Below are 21200 nucleotides of genomic sequence, written 5' to 3'. Positions count from 1 at the left end.
ATGTCATAGAGTGTCATTATGTTACAATATATCAAATTAATAAAAGTCACACAAAGCTCCAGCATATATAATCAAATAAAATTTTATCACAGCTATTCTATATTTAACTTATTAGTTAAGAAGTGTACAACATGTGCAATGATGTTCTCAAACATGATTATCATTGATGAAGTCAAAAGGATAAACACATATATTATTCAATACATATATTAATTGTAGAACAACTGAAATTGTCAGAGCAATGATTACCATATCAAAATAGGAATATTCTGCAAAGGCTCACAATTCCTCAGCATAATTGTGAAATTGACTGTGTGTTGTGGGGAGACTTAAGTCAGAACTGCTTATTTATTTTTGAGATTACAATGCTGTTTGCTTTAATATAACTGTTGTGTCATTTGTATTCTTGCATTTTGCATTATTCTTTTAGAATCAAATGTATCACTTGTCTCACAGAAACACCATTGTAACACTGTATCACTTTCAACGAATAAAGAAAAGAACAGAAAAGTTATATTCAATTAAAATTGAAAATGATACTGACCTTCATTGCATCTTGTTAAAAATCTACTTCTATTTAATATATTTCAGATGTCTTCAATGACTTCAAGCAATAAATTGAAACTATACATGTGTACTTATATATGAACCTGTAATTGATCAATCATATAATATGCATGTGTAATATTCAAATTAAGGATTATGTACCCTTTTGTTGTTTCAATGCTAAACATATGGACATTTTATAGCAAATCCACAGCATTTTCCCTTGTATTCCAATATTTAACAATAGGGTGATCGAGAAATAGAGAATTATTACATGCAGTGCTAGTCAATGATTTCCTAAACATAAAGTTTATAAATCAAGATATTGGTAAAAACAAATATAAATATAGACCAAATCAAGTACACATTCTAGGGTTTGCTCAACTTTACTGACTTAGCACGAGGTTTTTTGGAATGTAAAGGTTGTTTAGGACATTTTGAAAACAATAAACGCTAGCACATCATGGACAAACAAGTGAGTAATCTATGTTTAAAATTTTATAATGAAAATCTCTGTATTAAAGTCTGTAAATTGTCTGCAAAAACTTGGCTATATTTGCCATAAAATCCCAATTTTCTATTAAATGGAACAAAACAATACATAATATTGCTTTGAACGAAGTTTTCCTTTGGTATATGTACACAAATAGCACATGTCTATTATTCATTATCTTTGCTGTTTTGATATTATTGCACTTTGAGAATTTGGTGATACAAATGGCTACAGACGGGGACCTACACCTTAAACATTGTTAAACACATGAAACCTTTTTTTTTTCTCTTTTGTCAGTCGTATAAGTGATTTTTTTAGATGTCACAGTGGTATGGATGCAATATATTTTGAACCTACGTCTGATGAGTCTTATCATTTTTTTTTTTCATATGACAATTGACCTTGTGTTCAGCTATCATTAACTATTTTACTCGGAAGAGAGCAAGATATCCATACTGGAATAAATGAGACAAAACCATTTATTAAAGACTATTGTACATAAGGAATAATGATTGAATAAATTTATTTTTTTGTTTAAAATGTTTAACATTGATAGAAACTAATGAGTATCCTTGGTTTATGCAATGTTGCTGTAACATTTTTTATTTCTCTTTGTTTGAAACAAAATAAATAAACTGCCTTTTTAAAAGGGAATGGTACTTGATCTGGCCTGTCCTGTTGTTTTTTCTGCCAATTTTATGCATAAACAATCAGACAAAAGAACCACATGCCCTTCTCACACTGTCACATTTCCATGTTCGGCTAACTTTTTAAATATGGGTCCAGAGCATTTCTTTTTTCATTTTCATTAAATTGAAAATATGTTTTCATTTTATTGTGAAATTCTTTTATTCAAAATTTATCTTATAAAGGACGGACGGACAAACAACTCACACGATGAAAAATAATGACAATTTTGTGTTGTATTTGTGCATAACGATGAGGTTTTATATGTTGTCGAGAAATATTTAAAAATGTAAAATTCACTTTCAATATGAATTATGATATGTGGTATGATTGGCAAATGCGACATCTATCCACCCAGACGTAGATGATAGATATTACAGGTTACAGTGCAAGCAGCTCTCAAAATGAGCAACGCAATATATAGTAAGCTATATACATGATATAAGGCTCTAATATCATGAATATGACAAAATGAAAATAATTTCAAACAAATCGACGGCTTGATTTCTAGGTGTATCTGTGTATAACAATTTTTAAAGTTAAATCTGGGATTTAAAATGAGTGTGCATACCTTAAATTGTATTTATCTTTTGTATTATATCCTCTTTTAACCTAAGTATACGGTTTAATTTTTTTCAACTATTAATTTTTTGATTGTGCACCATTCTCTTAATGATAGGCAAATATCATATTAGACTTGTGCTTTAACCACATTTAAAATAAAATTTCATCTCATATCTTATTTCCCCTGTGCCACACCTTTAGCCAACATTGCTCCGGTTTTGTGAAGATATAAAACAGGCCACACTAAATAATCGATTTTGCTGCCACTTTTTGTAAAAACATTCTAGTTATTTTTGTTTAAGTCTTCTCCTGATTTGAAGAGGAGGGTTCGATATCTGCATCATCCAACAAAGTTCAGAACATTTCTTGATATATTTTACTATGTTATTTTCACTAGATAAAGCTCTTTGTGTAACACTCTTCACATGACATATCTGTAAATGGAAATGATATTCATACAACATTTTTGTTTCAATATATAGCAACTTTTTCTATCTGTCACAGCATAAACAAAATTTAAAAACAGTGGTTAAAGGTTATCAACACGCATGTGCTGTGTACTTTATAAAAAAGAAGACTTTTTCTTTTTTATATTTATGTGTGCAACTTATCTTGCAGAGATATGCTGTGGTGTAACTCATGTGACTAACCTATGTTCTGTTTCATTGACTAATAAAGACTTAACTAAAACATATTCATGATATTGAAACAGCGCCATTATCAATAATTCAATTTTGAAAGAAATATTTCTGGTTTACAGGAAGATCTCATTTTGTCATCATTAGGAAATATGAGTAGTATCTATTAATTCAATTTGTATCCAAAAAGAAAGCCACTTTATTTGCATTGCGAAGTAGTTTCTAGTATAATAAATCCTGACATTCACCAGTAAATAGGCTCACACATATTACTACAAGTAGTCATGAAGATTTTGAATTCTGACTTACTTTTATGCTCCAGGCCGTCAACGTTTTGGGATTCAGATAAAAATTATTTTAAATAAAATAACAATATTGGTTTGAAATAATTTAAAATCTGGTATTGATTATCAGGGCCTTACCACACAATAACATTTGCGACAAGATGATCTGTGAAAGCGAGTGAAATAATTTTATTGGTATGGCTTCTGCTGCAATTTAATAGACCAGATTAAATCACTTTTCATATTTTACTACATGAATGACTTGACATGTGAAGTTTTCCGCACTAAACAGATCAAATTAAACCATTTTTGTTTACCTATACAATAAAAATAATTATGAGAGGATTGTACAATTCTACTATTTTGTCAATTTTATCATGTTTAATGTAAAATAATATCAAAGTTACTTCTACATTTAATTATTATGTTACGAGTAAAGTTCTCAATCATATACCATTTGTCTTTGTCTAACAATTCAACTGGTAACATAATTAACTCATTATAAATACATGTTTATACAAGGCTTAAAATCAAGTACACCAGATGTGCGTTTCGTCTCTGAAGACTCATCAGTCCAAATAAAGTACGATGTGAGGATATAAATTCGTCTAGGTTTGTAATCAACTTTCATAAGAAATAAAACTGACAACTACTATTACCCAAAATGTCTTTTTCTTTTTGTTTGGTAAATTTTGATGGGAAAAAGCTTCTTTTAGGGTATATATGATGAACATAAGTGGTATGCATATACTTATCAATATGCAACCGCTTCGTTTTTACCACGAGTCACAGAATTTCAAAAAAGTGCAAAGAGTTGTTTTGGAAAAAAAATATGTTATAAATTACCTTTCCAACAACTACTAATTTAAAAGTCTCTACAGCTATTTTCTTTTGAAACTCCTTAACAAAGAAGAGACATTTGTCTGATAAAACTAAATCCTTTCCCTGTAAAAGAAACGTTGTACGACCATTAGTCAATCCTTGTGAGTTGAACCATTCATAAATGAGAATTAAATGAATCAATATCAAAAGATCATAGCAATTAATAAATGACGAAACATTTCTAGTTATTTTTCAAAGTATTATCATTCTAAAATCAATAGTATACGTACACCATATTCCTGCATGAATCCAATAGATGTTTTTATCAAGGTATCTCTTTGTTCTTTGGCTAATCTTTCACATCAATCATAACAACTCTGTCGTGACAAAATAGCATAATCTCATAAATCAATATAGTATACAAAAGGTTAAATCACAAAAATACTGAACTTCGAGGAAAATTCAAAACGGAAAGTCCCTCAACAAATGGCAAAATTAAAAGCTCAAACACATCAAACGAATGGATAACAACTGTCATATTTCTGACTTGGTACATGCATGTTCTTATGTAAAAAAAATGTGGTTTAAACCTGGTTTTATAGCTAGCTAAACCTTTCACTTGTATGACAGTAGGCGCAAAACTAGGTTATGTAAATAAAACGCACATCTGCGATATCAAACTAGTGCTACGAAGACCGCCTCAGCATGCTCAATGTGCAATAGCATGCATACCACTGGACTAAGGATTTTCACATAAATGAGCAGCTGCACAAGAATGCATGGTATCCTGTTTTGTGTGTTTTGAAATTGTCGCAAGAATTATTAAGTAATTCATCAATTCAAAAGTTATTTAAATTGCTCTGTAGCAAAAAAAAACTGTATCAGGCTATCTTTTGGGGTATGAATATTGTCCTAAATATAAATGTTCAAACTTCAATGAATCTTGAATAACAAGGCAACACATTTTGGAAATTAATAGCAAGCCTGCATTCACTAATCCCAAAACAATATGAGTGTCATGCATCAAAAGCGCTTTACTAGATTAACCGTAATCAGGAATGCCCGATTCTTATCATCTGGGTGCCAAAGGATACATGAAAAAGTTGCAACTTTAGTACCTTTATGACCAAAACATGGTAAAAGGACCTATACAGAATGAAAATTCATGAGGTCATTTTAATTTACCTGAAGAAAATTGCGCATAGTTTTCTTAACAAATTATCTTTTTTTAATGATCGGGTTGATTTAGATATGTATACATTATAAATCATTTGAGTACCCAAGCGCTTGCTACCGAGTAAATAATACTCTCGGGAAGAAACAGTTTACCAGCAGCGATCAACCTAGTGCTACATATTTGATTTCGTGCGTTCGAACCGCTTTATTAGATTAACATTCATCAGGAACACTTGAACCTAAAGATTTGAAAGCATGGCACATAAAGAATTACCCAAACGGTCTGTATAATGATTTGAATGATCCCTAGATGACTATCACAACTTTCAATCCCTTTGCCTAAGGAGTTTGACAGTATTTCTTAATATTTCTTTAATCTACGAACTGGATATTTTAAAGAATATATGTCATAGCAGGTATATAAATCATACTACATCGAGTCAGGGACAGGCTTAATCTTGTCTTCAGTTACACGGAAAAGTGCAATAATTCTTTAATGACAAATAACAAAAAAGAAGTTATGGTACAATATGGTACAATATGTGAACAATTTACTTAAATCTGATAGAGAAAATTCCTTTACTTTGTAATGACATATCATGATTTGTTCAAAACTAACAACAAGCTTTCTTTTACATCTGAAATGTATATTAACAAACGTGTAAAGGTTTGAGGAAATCAATTCACAGATACAAGAGTAATTGAACAATATGCAAAAATACATATGAAATGACAAAAGGGAAAAAAGTGTTAATATTAAAAAGAACCTATTTTGATTGAATACAGCCCTGTTAATAAATTTCAGTAAAATGTATCTTATAAGCTGCCTGTTTTAATTTTGAGCGTGCTGAATTAATAATGTCAGGCGGAAGATACCAAAAAGAAATTCAAACTAATAAGTCGATGCAAAATTTAAAAGTGCAATGCCAAAAAAAAGGACAACCAAAAACTACCACGAAAAATACAACCGTATACAAAGCAAATAAAACAAAACAAAAGACTGAGCAACACGAACCCCACTTAAAGCCTGGGGTATATCAAGATGTACCGAAAGTGTACTCAAATAATTTTGCACCCGTTGTGTTGCTTATGCCATTACACAATCGGAATTAAAATTAGGGATTGTTGTGATTTGAATATCGAAACTCATTATGTAGCACCTGTCTCTTGTTTTGAATTAAAACGGTATTTAAACAAATTTCGAAAATACCTACACTTGATATGGAACTATCACACATAGCGTTCATACCAACAAATATCAACCACGAAAGATGCTTGTGTTATCAACATCGAACAAACTATCACAGCGACATTTGAAAAACAAATGAAAACAATAGCACTAAACATAAAACCGACATTTTCAGAATAAAAGTTCCCCAACCATTCAAAACTATAGTGCTTGCATATATAAATGATTATACGCCAGCACTATAGTTTTCAACGGTTGAGGACCTTTCATTCTGAAAATATTTCAGAAAGAGAAATGAGCATGTGTTTCTTGTCAAAGACTTGATCATAGGAGGGTGGAAATATTTGATATGAGACATTTTATGGCACCAGAAATTGCAATCATATTAAATGTATATTATAATTTAAATTTTAGTAGTAAAAGTAAACAAAAGACAAAGTCTACTAATTACGCTCCTCGGCTCTTCGAGGATGTAACTATAGCATTCATTTCCCGATGTACAACGAAGCATCTCATTTAAAAGAGGTCAAAATCCTTGACCTATGGGTAAGGCGTAGCTATACCTAACTATAAATACTGCGGCTATTACCTGTGCCAATCATATTATTTTTCGAGCAGCGAGGTGTCTAACTCGTTATAATCTGTGACGACGTCCAGAATTTTAAGATTTTGTAAAACTGAGAACGTTGTTCCAGTAAAAAATGTTTTATAAACATTAGTTATCTTGAGAACTTAATATCCAAGTTCGTTAAATACAACGTATTTTATCGTTGTTCTATTTTTCTAAAAATACACGTGTACTGTAGTGTAAATCACACAGGTGCTTATCACGTAATCAATTGTGGACCGAACGTGTTCACGTTTTAATAATTTTGACATTTTTTCGTCTAAAAAATTGATACATTATCGTAGTTATTTTAACACGAATGAATCTCTATACAGAAGTTTATGAGTAGAATATCTTTCTTGATTTTCAAGGTAAGTGCAAAATGTACGAAGGTGTACTCGTATATTCTTGCTATAATGTACCCACGTAGTGACGTACAATTTATAGAAAATATAGCAAATATATTTGAGATTTTATTATCACAAAATGTTGTGATTAAAATACATTTCTTATTCCAATATAAGAAACTGTAATGTAGTGCATTTGAATATGCTAGACTACTTGTCGATATACACCTGTATGTGTGTTACTATAAATAGACAAAGTTAGTGATAATACGGAAGGCATTATGTGCCACTTCGAATCTAAGGTATCTGAAAACCTTTGTCAAAGATATGTTATATAAAATAATGTTCAAATAGCTAATTTTTAAAAGCTTATTTGTCTAAAGCAACTAATGAGCCTAGAGACTTTTATAAGCCCTTGGTGTGTCATAAATGTGACAACAGTTCCGAATGAACTTACAATATTGTTGAAACTATCAAGAATATGTACAGAATATGTATATTTGTAATATACAAAGCCATTTAAGGCTTCAAAATAAGCTCTTAGTGAGATAAAAAAAATCTATGTTACAGTTGAAACATTTACAGAAATAATATTATGTGATTGATATTTAATATCTGAATATTGAGAGGCCAGTGGAATATCACGGCAAACATGACCAGAAATAATTCGAAGGGAGAACATTAGCATTTAATGCATAGTTCCTTGTACAATGTTGTAGAGCATTTAACATGCCACTAACAAACAATTGATTAAGTAGAACCATACTGTAGAAAATAATAGTAAAACAATTATTATTGTTTGAAAAAATCTGCAACTATGCAGTTTTTAAAAATGCAAACTTTTGTTGCATATTTCTGTACATGAAGTTAATATCATGCCTTTACTATGATTAAGATAAACAAACATTATCCTGCAAGATTTTATATCTTTATCTTGGCAAAAAATAAAGCATTGGAGCATTGCTCATTGTTAACTTAAGTTATTTGCTTTTGAAAAAGAATATGTACAATATGATAATAATGTTGTAAATTGTGAGGAGTGTGATGCCCATATATCAAAACATACTAGTTGATATCAAATATTAAAAAAGAAAGATCAAATGATCATCTAAAAAATGTATATGAATGACATGCATTGGTCAGATGTAAATTCCTTTTTTCAAGGATAATTTTTATGATGTTTGACATAACATGCATAGTGTTACCGACCATGCAAGGGCTGTTTATGTCAGTCAAGGTAGTTAAAAACTTCCATATATATGCATAGTGTGGAAGGAAATAAAAATAATTTCCATTGCAAGGTTTTATCATTGCTTTGAAATTCATCAATGTAGATTTCAGATTATGAATAAAATTATTTGACACTTGTAAAATGATACATTCATGTACATTTATTACCATATCTTTATAAAAGATATCCTCATATAGTTGAAATAAGACAATAGAGTGTTTCAGTCTTATAACTTGGCATTGTTATAACATTAATTATGAATATAACAAACAAAGCCTTAGAATAGATAAAAAGTTACTCTTTTCTGAAGAAATAGTTCAAAGTTATTGTTCTCATTAATCAGAACACAATTGTAGATCCTGATCTTGCTGTCTACAAGGAATCAGTAATAGTAAACAACTTTTTACTGTAAAATATAGTTTGAGATACAACTATAAAAATTATTTAGATTCTGCCAAGAAAGGAAGATTCTTTCCAAAAGTCCCTATTTTGACTTGCAGAAAATATTGTATAAAAGTGCTTATTTTGATAAGACAAATTGTGCTTTACAATCTCAGTAATGATACTAGATATGATAAGCTATAATATATTTATTAAATTGCAAATGGTAGCAGCAATGAATGTTAAAGAACTATACAAACAGGAAGATTTTTCTCTCAACATGCAAATTTTGCTTTGATGTTGGACATGAAATATCTGACATATTTACCTTTTTAAAAAAGGAATACTATAATGTACATTGGATATGTGCATCACTAATCTTATATGTGACTAAGTGTTGCCTTGCTAAAGGCTAAGTCATATCTCTGTAAACAATTGTATTTAGTGTTTAGGGGACTAATCTACACATTTTTCATGTCAGATAGCAAATACTGAAGAAAGTAGTATTGCATGAATTTATGAAGAATTTATAAAGTTTCTATAATGATTATCAAATGATTATATTGCATCTATGCATCTGTATTATTGAAATCCATGGTGGAAATTAAAATAGAAAATGGTGATCTTTCTAGACTCCATGAACTTGAAAAAGAATTGCTATATTGATGCTTTTGTGTCATCAGTTGATAAGAATTGACATATTCATAGTATGATATATATATATAAATATATATTATATATCATTCATATATTTTTATGCTCCATCGAGAAATGCAACTTTGAAAAGTATTCTATAAAGCATCAGAATTTGCAAAACAAATTGCAAACTTATATTTTGCTTACCACCTAAATCTGTACATGTACACTGAATTTTCTTTTCAGTTCAATTAGAAGTTACTCTTCTTAATTACATGTTGTTATATTGCTTTAAATATAACATAGCTATATATAACATTAGATGTATATATATATAGAAAAATAGTACATGTAAGATGTATCATAAGCATATTGTACAAAGGAGCAGTTCAAGTCTTAACTGATATATGTTAATATAAAGTAATAGTTATATTCCTTCAATACCCAACATGTGTATGGATATCAGGATGGGTGAAGGTCATTTTCAAATGTTACAGTTTACAATTAAGTATAAACTTTGTAACCCTTCTCAAGTTCTTTTTTAAGACAATTATCAGATTATCAGATGAGTGTTCACAGAACAGTATTACTTAAATCTTAGGATTTTTAAAACACGCTGGATCAAGTTTTAGTTCTGGATATATTGATCTATATTAATTCTTATAACATAAGATATTAAATAGCTACACTTGTTTTTTGTATATTTGTTTATACTTAATGAAATATCATAACGATGATACTTTTGAGATGATTTACTTCAGAATGGTACATTAGATGCAGTATGTATATGTAGACCTAGTCTGTATGAAGTGTAGGACTTTAAGATTCAATTTGTTATCAATACTGTTTGATGTATATATATATATATAAATATAGAAGTCTATAAAAAGGACCAACCAGCAAATTTACTATGTACCGGATCGTCTAGAATAGACGATACTGTGCAGATAAGGAAAAAAATTATTTGTCAACACGATTTATTAACAACATCTTCGTATAATACCATCTTATATTAGTATCGTTGTGCAAATCTCTAGACTTATATATATAAATATATATATATATATATATAGATTCTACCACTGCATCGAGTGTGATACGATATTTATCCACTCAAGACAGTTAAATTTTCAAATTTAAAACGCGAGGCTCGCCGAGCGTTTTAAATATTTAAAATTTAACTGTCGAGAGTGGATAAATATCGTATTACACGAGATATGGTGGTGGAATCTGTTTCTCTAATGATTTTCAAACAATATGCAGGAAAACTTCTTCCTTCTTTTTGAATGATCTGCAAAAAGATGTGTTCTTTCTATGTGACGTCATCAGGCATGGTCGCCTTTTTTCATGCCGTCACAATAGGAAATTCAGAGGAAAGCAAGAAAATTCGACGTCATAATCGGATTTTAACCAATGAAGAACTGAGATCAAACGAACCACACGTTGATTAAATTTTGTTTATACAATGGGTGCAGAAAGGGATAAATTGACGAAGAATTAGAGAAATATATATACATGTATATATAAAAATACTCAGTCCATAGTATAAGTTGTTAGCCGCGAAGTTTAGATGAATGAGTTGTAGTCGAAGTTAAAAGAAGAGATTTGTCGGTTTAGGTTCGAATCATGTTTTCTCTTTGTTGTCCCTTCTTTTTAAATTTTTTCATTTTCTTATTTTGGGTGTTATTGTTGATATTTTTGCAAAACGGATTTTCCCCGTTATTTTTTGGTTAATTATTAGCTATTCCACGTATTTCAAAAGAAAATGATAGTATCAATTTTTCCATTTTTTTTTATAAATATTGGGTGATTTCATCTGTTTTAATACATATCTTAAAATGTGCATATTGACAGTATGTAAGTAAAAGAAATTCGGTAATATAAACGTTTATATTTATATAAATTAGAAATTAGTTCGAATATGTTTTTTTTTTTTTGTTGTAAATTACAGAAAATATTCAGATTCATAATAATTCAATGTAAATTTCAGTACAGTACATACGATTTTGTTATAAATATTAGTTCATGTTTTAAATCCACTACCGGTTTAATTCTGATTATTAGTTGTTTCTTTTAAATCATTCAAGATAATTATGTGCCACTGTTTATTTGGAACTCACTGATAATAGAGCCTTATTAATGAAAGAATTGTAATTTCGAAAAGACGTCTCAACAATAGTTTAAATAATAGACACACTTAATAAGCATGGATAATGGTATCTTTTTAACGAACCAATGCTTATCTATTGTATCTACATTAGGGAGCTACCATTTGATTTTTAAGGGGAGATGGGGGGGGGGGGGGGGGGGGGGGGGGGCTAGGATGAAATTTGAAAAAAAGGCAGGACAGGAGTTTTGAGTAAAAATAAAGCAACTTGGCATAAAACAAGCAGAATGATAATTTATGTAAAACAAGTCAGGATAAATTAATAAAAAAAAAAGGCAGGACTGAATAGAGTGAAAAATAAAAAGGTAGGACAGAGATTACAACTAATAAAAAATGCAGGACAAAAATTTTCATCCTAGTAATTTTGCATTAGTAAGTCGTTCGATGTTTTCATGGCGTTGTCAGTTTGTTTTCGATCTACGAGTTTGACTGTCCCTCTGTTATCTTTCGTTCATCTTTCTTATATTGACCAGCTTGTAACTCTCTCAATTTTAAAATACATAGATCGTTCATGTTTTCTGAAACATAGTTCCGATCATGTGGAATTCATGTGTAGTCTAGATTCTTAGTGATAAATTTAATTTTATTTCTGAAGAGGAGATAATCTGTTCTCCTAAGAGTTATAATTTTCCTGTTAGATTTCAACGACAAATTTAAAGAAAGTGTACTGTTACAAAATTCGTTATTTCATATAAATTCTGTTTATAATTTTGTACAAATATTGTTTTTTTGATTCAACATAGATTTCACCTATTACCAATGTTAATGTTAAAATTTCAGTTTATAACTGTTTGATAAATCATGAAAGTAATTATTTCACAAGGGAGGCTACTCATTGTGCACATTGTGCAAGAAAATGTCATTTTCCGGGAATAATGTTTGTCCAATCAAAAAAATGGAGCAATCCAAATAAAACAAAATAAACGAAAAAAGAGGACAAAAATACTAACATAATTATACAACAAAGCCCATTGAAAACTTTACAACCAGTAAGTAAAAATGAAAATGGTAATGTTTTTTTTTTTTTGCATAACAATATTTTACACAAAATTTTTATGCATATACCATTAGATTTTATCACGCTTCATGTCAACCAAGATTTTGATTGGTTAAAACGAGGGAGATAATTCACTTTATCCCAGAGCAAATACTCTTAGACTATTGCCCTTCACGTGCACGGAAGCGCTTGATCAGTTGTGCGCTGCTTTATCAAATACGGATGGTTCTCAGCTATGTGCTATTTATGTAATATGTGTTGAAATATGCCATGCTATTGTCAACATATGCGGCTATGATATTGTACGGACAGGATTGAACCTTTTTGAAAAGCCACAATTCCTAAATGAACCCAGATTAATTTTCCGACCTCTTTATTACTTTTCGGTTTTCAAAATAAAGGACAATGTTGCTTCTATTTTTACCACGAGGTACTGCTAAGACCTGTATATCACATTTCAACCCTTACATTTGTGATCAGTGTAACAAGAGGACGACAAAGAACTCATTTCAGTACAGGAGATAATCTCATCTCCACATGATAAAAACTTAGTTTTCTGTTTGGTAGTTGATGTGGTCTGCATTGCTCAACAGCAATGACACCGATTAATAAATATTTATTTATTTAATCGAAAAGGTGACAGAACGTTGATTAATTTAGAATTTCAAATATCCCCATCATATGACAAAATTTGTTTCTAATTTTGAAAAAAACATTTTTGTTTTGTTTGTTACTGCATATGTTTGACATATTATTCAATATATAGTGTAAGTATGATATTCAATTGCCTGATTAACATTATCTTTATTTCACAAGGAAAACTACTCGTTGCTTGCAAGATAGGATGGGGTATGTTAAAAGCCATCATTTAGCCCCTGAAATTAATAAACGGTAAAAAGCGTTTATCCCTTCGCACTTTTGTGAGCTTTGATATATTGTAATTTAATGAATAAGGAGATATAAAAGTTACATATTCGATATTGAATCTGGTGTATTTGGCTAAAAAAGAGTCATTAAGAGTCTTGCAGATGAATGTCATTTTGAGTAAGGTGACTTATCTATATAATAAATCATTGACATGACATCGAAATACTTCTTGGTAGTTTTTGCCAAAAAGCATTTTGCCGTAGAGACAGACTGGTGCCGGCATTTAATCAAATGTTTGTAATCTAATACAACAATTCAGTAACCTCATAATATTCAAACAGCATATATCACAATGATAGTATCTATTCAAAGTCAATTACCCACAACTTTGTAAACATAATAATGAGAAAAAAAATCAGGCGTATCTGGCTGACAAAAAAGGTCATTAAGCGCCTTGCAGCATAACGGAATTTGGATAAAGTGATAACTTATCTAAATCATAAATTATTGACATGATATCGAAATGCTTTTTGGTAGTTTTTGCATCTTAGCATAAAATGCAAGAGGTTTGAAGATTTAAAACAAATTTGTAAAGTACAGTTTTTAAAGATATGAAAATTAATATCCAACAGTCTTGTGATTATGTAAAGAATGTTATTTGATAGATTCACAATACATGTCGATTTCCTTATTCAAAAGGCAAAAATGACAACAATTCTTTCTCTGTGACTTGTGTAAAGACTTGATATGTGTGATGGTTATCTGTTGTGTGGTCAATATGAGTTTCTCGAATGTTATAAAAATACTCAGTTGTTCGTTGTTACTTACAATATTGACCAATATAAAGGTCAATGCAAGGCCGGGTATCGAAAAGGCCCGGTTTAAGATTTGAAATCTACGATTTGATTTTTTATGGGTTTTTTTGTTTAGTTTCTAAAATACTACAAATTTTCATTCTTTGAAAAGATGAAATTGTTTGATTACTGCATATATTTATTGAATACAGTGTTTGAGTTGTCTTTGATTGTCTGCTAAATATGTTTTCTTTATTTTACAAGGGACACTACTCGTTGCATACAACAGAGGATTAGTATGATAAATGCCATTATTTATCCCTTGAAATTGAAAAAATGGTAAAAACTATCTATCAAATATCCCTTCAAACTAATGGTCGTGTCAAATCAAAGACTTTAAAATTGGTATTTGCTGCTTCTCCGCTAAGCACGCGTCATTTAGCAGTAAGAGCAAAGACTGGTCGACTCGGAGTCAGAATAATGTGTCCGTGTAAAGTGCCATGTCTTCCTGCGGACTGTTACCTTGTGCACTAACACGTTAATAATCCGGCTCAGCGTGTCGGTCTAGCACAAAACAGGGTAAAATATTCATATTACATTAACATGTTCTCGTCCTGAATATGCATATTAATGTGCCACTGGACGTTAAGCAGCCATCCATCACCATCCATCATCAAACTAATGTTAATTAATAAATAAAATGAAATCATAATTGACACAGCAGATCAAACATAAACATGTTGATATTGACGTATTTGACTGAAAAATATAAAATCATGGAGATGTTGTATGATTGTCAATGAGACAACTATCCACCAGAGTTCAAATTAAGTAGACGTAAGCAACTATAAGTCATCGTAAGGCCTTCAACAATGAGCAAAGCTAATACCGTAATTAATTCAAACAAGAAAACTAACGGTCTAATTTATAACAAACCACTTCACGAAGACAAATATTACAGACACGAACCAACGTCAACCACTGACAGGTCATTTTACATGTTGAGAGTCTTTAGGCATTATCTCATTTTAACAAGACTTAAGTCTCAAAGCTTCTGTATTTGAGGAATAATTTGTATCTTTGACCTCAAAATATTTGTAATTACAGCGTATATCCAGTTTGAAACAGGTTATCTTTAATAAACGTAATATTGCAAAAAAAGTGTGACTGATGGACCCTATGGCTATACAAATGTGAATGACACCAAGTCCAGTGTTAATGAGCATGCGTGTATAGCAAGATACCTTTGTTCCTATTAATCTTAAGCTAATCGTTGCACAGGAGGTTATCTCACCATCTATCTCTAAAAGTTTCGTATACAGCGAATCGTCGTTAATAGATGGTCAATTGAATATTTTAACGTTTTACTAAAGTTGTTTTAGACAGGGAGACACAGTACATTTTTTACAGAAATTTTAATTCGGAATTTTGATAACATGCACAATGTTTTCTATCTAATTATGTCAGTTAAAGACTAACTTCCTAAGAATGAACAAGAACCAGTTTATTGTATTGTATTGTTTTGATTTGATTATGTTTTAAATTATGTTTTCAAATTACTCAAGGGAGATAAATCTTTAGCCTAATGATTCTTCAATTACTTTTGATATAAAGTATACACAAAACCAGTTCTAATGACTCCATCATGACTTAATTGACTAATTCCAGTAGTAATTCGACAATCAAATGGGCGGAAGTTGCCAAGCAAAGCGAGGCGAAAAACATTATTGATGATTTTATGGAGAATTTTTTTTTTCGATCAAAACGAGGGCGCAGAAAACATGCACTGCACTGACTTATTTTTATGATATAGAGAGATTGATACACGGTAAAATCCGTATCACATGCTGTATCAACCCAAGTAACCAATATCAGCCAATGGGCCGAAGTCACGAGGGCTGATATTGGTCGAGGGTGATACAGCATGTAATACGGATTTTATCATGTAATAATCACTTTATCATTTATTTAAACAGAGCAGTTTAGGTACTGGTCATTTGAAACCTGAAGCGAAAGGAAAATAAGGGAGCCTTGCAAATTTTTGGGAATGGAAAAGGATGTGTCCAATTTTTCAATAGTTTAGAAGGAAGAGCATAGAAAATATTTTACAAAATTCTGTTTTTCAAAGATGCAAACATTATCGTTTATGTTATAAATACACTAAATCAGTATAGTATTATTCAGAAGTGTCTAACACTTGATTCAGATGTTGTATTTATATCGCTTGTGTCATCATTTTTGGCTGCAAAGTTTATTTCAATGTTTGTTTCATGTGAGTCATGGTCGTCTTCTGTTTGTTGGACATGAAGCAAGACAAAATCAGTTACTGAAGGTTTGATATCTTTGTTTTTGCAGGTTTTCTCGAAACTTTTCTAGTAATATTCCTTTCTATATATAATAAAAACACTGTATCTGGTGAACAAGTTGTTGATAATATTATAAAGAAGGCTAATCAGCGACTTATATTTTTATATAGATATAAAGAATGTTTTCTTCAATCTAGAAAAACATTGTGTACTCCATTAATACAATGACATCTTGATTATGCATGTGCTTGTTGAAATGAAGGTTTATCCAAGAAACTTAAAGACAAGCTTCAGGTTATTCAAAATAAAGTTATGAGGTTTTATACTATATCTTCCTCAGAGAAAACGAATCACTGTAAATGAATTTGAAAGATTGGGATTATTGAATGTTTGTAACAGAATGAAACAACTTTGCCTGAATCATGTATTTAATGTTTTTCACGACAAATGTCCAGAATAATTATAAAACGGTTTTTCAAGAACTTCCTCGAATAGGAATACTAGAACAACTGCTTACAATTTTTATGTTCCAAATGTCAAATGTGTAGAATCTTCTTTCTGTTTTAGTGGGATTAAAAACTGGAATGTTTTGCCAGATCATGTAATAGGTATTTATGTTAATTCAAAAATAAATTTAAGTATGAAGTAAAAAACACCTAATGAGTAAACTCAGATCAATGTCAGATGCAGGTTTTATATCTTATTAGATTGTTTTTATACTAATGTTTTAAGCTGTGATTCATGGATACTATTTATTGCTGTAAAATTGGATCAGTTAACATTTCAAAACATAATACCTATTTTGTTATTATATGTAATCTTCAACTCGATATTCACATCTTACTACTCGATTCTAACTTTTCTTAACTCGATTATCTCGTTTTGTAACTCGATATTAACTTTCCATAACCCATAGTCATTTTCAAGATTCGATATTAAAATAAGAAGATAATAATGATTGCCAATGAAACAATTCTCCACTAAAGACCAAATGATGAAGACTTTGAGCAGCTATAGGTCACTCACCGTACGGCCTTCAATTATGAGCAAAACCCATAACGCATAGCAAGCTATACAAGGCCCCGAACCTCAGTTTGGAAAAGTTTAGGCTATCCTTACTTTTTACAGCTTAATATTTATTCGTTTAGTAAACTCGAAACTCACTTGTCCTCAATCAATACTTCTGATACTCGACAAAACAGAAATCCTCCAGACAAAGAAAGGCGGAAGATACCACAGGTAAACTCAACCTGAAACCGGGGTTGATTGCAGGTGCCCCGAAAGGGTAAACAGATTCTGCTCCACATGTTGCAAACGTCGTATCCATGGATATATGTGACTCAGATTTTTCATAACGGTCAACCAACTCTTGATGGCGTTCGTAACATTTTTGAAGGGATGATTTCAACTTTACTACCTGAAACCCTTGGTTTAATAGCTTCCCTGTAAGCAGCGACTCTCTATCACGAAAACATGATCGGAAACGTAAGCTCTAGAATATCGTATCAACAAAATTATAGTCCAACAATTCTCATGTATACCCAGATATACTTTCGATTGATAGCTGTTCCCTATTCTGAAATCCATCAATCAAAAACCTGATAAAAAATCCTGATACGTCACAGTAACTTTATTCTCACGGGACTTGAGTCTTAGCTTATGTTATATGGTACGTTTGAATCTCTCTGGCCGTTATATGGGACTGTTGAATCTCTCTGGGCCGTTATATGGGACGGTTGAATTTTTTTTTTTACGATTTAGAATATAAGTCATCCCGTGATTTATTATTGATTTTGGCAATTGTGAGATACAGGTTACACGGTGTGCTATGTACCATATGAAACCTCCTTGGACACTTCAGCATTTTTATGGTAGGGGTCAGTAGCCAACCCTTTCATACAAAAAAATACACTATCATATAGGAAAATTTTTACAATGAATATACCTTTAGCTATCATAGTTGCGCTATAAGACATCAATCGTTTTGACAAATATCAAGCATTTACGACAGTGGTTTTATTGAAATATAATCAATATAAATTAAATTCATTTTTTGAATAGATAAGTATTGCATTTATATATTTTTTTTATTTGTTGATTGTTACAAGCGACATATTAAACCGGTTGTATATCATTTTGATAAAAAATTGTCGTCACCATATTTTTTTTTCTAGTCTTAAAATTAAAAAATGGGCCAAACAAATAAAGACTGGAGAGAAATGTGCGAAAGAAAACGAGAGAAAAAAATCAAAGGAAAGCTTAATTTCACAGAAGAGAGAATAATGAGCCCTAAAAAACAATGTTTACAGATAAAGTATTGACTTCATAAAAACTGCCTATGATATTATGGAATATAAAGATATGAAGCTCTCGCTAAATTGAATGACACTCCATTATATTGGAAGTTGGTTAAAAAGAAGATAGTCTCATCTCCTGAGTCTAAAAGTTCATTTGTAACTAAAGCGTTCATGTGTGTAAAATACAAATGTATGATGTTTTTCTTGGAAAGTCAAACATAAGCTGACACATGCTACAACTTTTACAGAAATTCTCATCTTAAATGTCCATCATTTTCTCCATGATATTGAATATTTAAGTATAATTCTGGCTATATTGAAATTGAACGATATTGTCATATATAATTTTTGTTTTGTTTTATTAGTCTTTGAATTAATTACAGTATTCGCTGCTTCACAAGGGAGACTACTTTTCCTATGAACTTTGACCTCGTGTGGCGGTATTAACCTTTCCTTTTATGTTTTATTGTGTTCCTTTCATTAACTTTAATATTTACCAGTTTTCTTACTATTTGCCGACGCCTGAATATCTATGAATTAAGAACATGAAAGTATTAGTACAAAAAAAGTTAAATTTTGAATAGAACAAGGGGAACTACTAACTAAGTAACTGTGAATATATAAAATCTGTTTTAAATACAGATCCTGTTTTCATGCTCTTTTGACAAGGATCTGACAAGAGAGGCGAATGATACCAAAGGGACATTCAAACTCACAAGTCGAAAATAAAGTGACAACGCCATGGCGAAAAAGAAATAGACAAACAAACAACAGTACACAAAACACAACATAGAAAACCAGAGACTGAGCAACACGAACTCCACTTAGTCTAAAAACTGGGTGTGATCTCAGGTTCTCCGGAAGGATAAGCAGATCCTACTCCACATGTGACACTCGTCGTGTTGCTCAAATCTACCTTCTGTTTCTAATGATCATTGTGTCCACCAATGAAAGTTCCGCCTTTATTTTTTTGAAAGGATGTATAATTAAGACAATTCCCGAGGATCCTTTTCCTTTATCATGGTAAATGTCATTTTCACTATGTGATAGCCTGTTATTTTATGTATTTTGTATATTTTTATATTCTTAGTATTTAGTATTAGTACATACTTGAATAAAGTTATATTGTTAGCTTATTAATTACATTTTGTAATTAAGGATTAGCATTGTGTATTATTCTATTTTAACTTATTGACATGGACTATTGACGGAAGAATTCTCATCTCATGTTTTGGTTAAGTCTGATTTCACTGTAGTTAGTACTTTATTTTCACGGTTGATTTGAGCGCTATCGTACATTTCTTCTATTGGTCAGTACATTTGGCGGTTTAATTCTTTTTGTTCTAGATCTTATGGGAAGACATCTTGTGGTCAACACCTATATATTTACCTGTCTGCAATTTAACAACTTGAAGATATTAATATCTTAGATAACAATTCTGTGATTGGAAAGTTTCTTATATAAGGTCAGTCTTATTCTTTCTTTATTAATTTTGCAATAACTATCCAAAAGTTCATATTTTACACGTATGCATGTTTAGATTGAATGTCGAGAACGAGTGTTAAATTTTATAACAAAAGAGATCGTAAATGTATTTAAAACATAAGAAGAGTAGAATTTTATGATCAGATATAATCATACTTCATTAACCTATTTAAATCTGGTATAATAATTTAAAGATAAAACTTTACGTATAAAAACTGAATGAATGCACGTATCGAGCGGCCCGGTATGAATGCGGTAATTTTTAAAGGTTAATCGAATTAAAGTAAATATATCTTAGAGCTAAAAATAGATATCTAGGTTTAATATTGATTTTTATAGTAAACATGAGTTTGTACTATAAACAATAAATAATGCTTAACAACGAATTGTAATAATCATTTTTGTTATACAGGTATATTTAAACCTTGCCAAAGATGTAGTATTCGATATCTAATGGTTTATATGGAAATGTGCCACTTGCACGATATGTGAGGTACGCTAAGTGTATTTGTATTCTTGTTTCGCTTAGCTTTAGTTTTTAATATTTGCTTTGCTATATTGTTACTTTTTGTGCTTATTTGCTTTTTGATTTAACCAAGCACGCAGCTTACGTTTTTGTGTAGTTTATGTTACCAACACAAGTAATATTTATAGTAGACATTGATATGAGACAGCATATGAGAAC

This window comes from Mytilus californianus, unplaced genomic scaffold, assembly GCF_021869535.1.
Source record: "Mytilus californianus isolate M0D057914Y unplaced genomic scaffold, xbMytCali1.0.p SCAF_10, whole genome shotgun sequence".
In the NCBI taxonomy this organism is placed as follows: Eukaryota; Metazoa; Mollusca; class Bivalvia; order Mytilida; family Mytilidae; genus Mytilus; species Mytilus californianus.
The sequence above is the reverse complement of the archived record's forward strand: the minus strand, read 5'-3'. Positions refer to the sequence as shown.